The sequence below is a fragment of the Aplysia californica genome, unplaced genomic scaffold, assembly GCF_000002075.1.
Source record: "Aplysia californica isolate F4 #8 unplaced genomic scaffold, AplCal3.0 scaffold00928, whole genome shotgun sequence".
In the NCBI taxonomy this organism is placed as follows: domain Eukaryota; kingdom Metazoa; phylum Mollusca; class Gastropoda; order Aplysiida; family Aplysiidae; genus Aplysia; species Aplysia californica.
Window position 1 is genome coordinate 211,300 of NW_004798198.1, and position 2,567 is coordinate 213,866.

The window sequence follows — 2,567 nt, forward strand, 5'->3', positions numbered from 1 at the left end:
CACACACACACACACACACCTACACACACACACCTACACACATAAATATGCAAACACAAATACCCTCCAGTCTAGAGCAGCCTATTCCTGTCACGATCTCGAGGTGACGCGTGCTTCACTTTGCTCAAACTCCAACTCAAGCACAATGAACTTCACTGCTCTCATCTGTTCTGCTCGTTCTATCGGAGACGGGCGTTAACATAAAGCGGAGTCTCCTCCCGTCCAATAGCAAAGTCACGCCAAAAGAGGTGTTGCCCGCACACGATACAAGAAAGGTTTATTGTTGTCTTTCTCAAGTAATAGAGACAACTTTCTCAAGTAATAGAGACAAACATCTCTGGCGCTCAGCATGATATTATGCTCTCGCGATAACTTTTAATTTTAGTTTTAGTTAGTGTTTTACGGCACTTGCAACACAATAAGGTCATATAAGTGCCGAAGAATAGATGTGTTACAAGAGAGTAACAAACACAAAAAAGAAGGAGGAGAGACAAGGACGACGATGTATGTTAGATAGGAAAGAAGGATTGTGCAAACCACACCAGAGCACCCGCCAACCACCCACCACGATAACTTTAGTCAAGATAGATAACACGTGTTGTCAAAAAGCTCTTATGCAGTCAAGAGGACCTCGATAATAACAGAAACAAAGCAAGACAACAAAGAAAAAATAAAATAAAATAAAAGTAAGGAAGCCCGAGATCAGACCACAGGCTGCAACTCGACAGGTGCATAAATTATGATAATTATCCCTGGAAGCTTGTAACAGTATGACCAGGGCTGATCACTCAGGGCAACTTAGACTTGTTTATCTGATCTCCTTGGTTAAAAAAGAGCACGGATTTCGTGTGATAACATAAGGGAGGCTAGATACAATACCAATGAATGTTGCATGAAAGTGAAAGGAAAATCGGACGGAAAGAAAAAATGAATGAATGAAAGAATGAATAAATGGAAAAAGTTAAAGAGAGCAAACGAAACAAAATAAGACCCCAAAACCAAAACAAAAAAAAATAGACCACTACGATGATTTGATAGCAAACTTAACAATCGTAAACAGACCTGTCCTAACTGTTGGCAGGGAAGACTTCCTAGCCCTGACCGTGCCATCTGCAAGCCTGAAACTCTTTTTTTTTCTTTGGTAAGTGTTGTACGGCACTCGCAGCTGCATACGGTCATATGAGCTCGCGGGACACCTTAAACATTTTCAGTTGGTAGAAAATTTTGATTTTGCCCAGGTGACGACCGAAGCCCACTCTTTTCGATTTTAGACCACCAAGGGATCTTTAACTTTCGCAACCTGCACACGGGACCTGCGAGGTTTTTCGCCCTTGCCCGAGAAAGCTAGGTGTAGATTTTTCCTACCAGAAGATCAGGGGTGTGGCTAAAATACAGCAGTAAGAAGAGGCCAAGCAGTAGCAGTAGAAAGGCTGCAGAAAGAGTCAGGAGCCCAGAGGAGGGGGCAAAGGAGGTGAGGGGGTGAGGGCAGAAAATGGAGACGAAAGCAAACAATAGAACATTGCTTGAGAGCAGGAAAGGAGGTGAAAGGAACCAATTTTACCAAAGACAATGTTTGTTTTCCTTCGCTACCCGGATTCGAACCCGGGACCTTTGAATGGGAGGCGAACAATTTAACATCTAGGCCACGAGAAACGACCCTTTGGAACGTCACGCTTTGGTAAAAATCATGTTTTCTCTTCTTGTCCTAGTAAAAAGTTAACATTTCCGAGGTACGACGCTTTGGAGTTCCACGCTTTGGTAAAAATCATGTTTTCGCTTCCTTCTTCAATAATAAATCAACTTTCCAAGATACGACGCTTTGGAGCCCTACGCTTTGGTAAAAATCATGTTTTCACTTCCTCCCCTGGTAAAACGTTAACCTTTCCGAGATACGACCGTTTTGATCTTCACGCTCACACTGTACCGCTCAGGCAACATTGTGCACCTGGCTCACCCCACAGATAAGTGGCTCCCTCTATTGTACAGTCTGTTAGAACTTCCGCCACTCACCTTTAGGGAACGCGAGGAATGCTGCTGGCCTATGTGTCAGCTGTCTGTCTTCTGACTTCTGCTTAACGCTATGTTGCAGGGTGCCCGTGGCGTGGTGCTGCAGTCATAGAACTAGGAATAGGACAGACAGTGCACGCTCAGTTGTTGTCAGTTAAACATTTTTAAAAATAATGATGGGGGGAAAAGAATGAAAGGGTGACACTCTTATGTGTGTATGTGTGTATGTATGTGTGTATGTGTGTGCGTGTATGTATGGGCGTATGTGCTTGCGTTTGTGTATTTGTGTTTATGTGTGTATGTGAGTATGTGAGTGTATGTGTGTGTATGTGTTTATGTGTGTATGTGTGTATGTGCTTGCGAATGTGTATATGTGTATGTGTGTACAGCAAGTGTATTTGTGTGTGTATGTGTATGTGTATGTGTGTGTATGTGTATGTGTGTACAAGTGCATGTGCAGTGCCTGCATGCGTGTATGTAAGCGGGCGTGTATGTATGCGTACGTGTATGTATGTTTGTATGTGTGTATGTGCTTGCCTGTGTGTGTGTGTGTGTGTGTG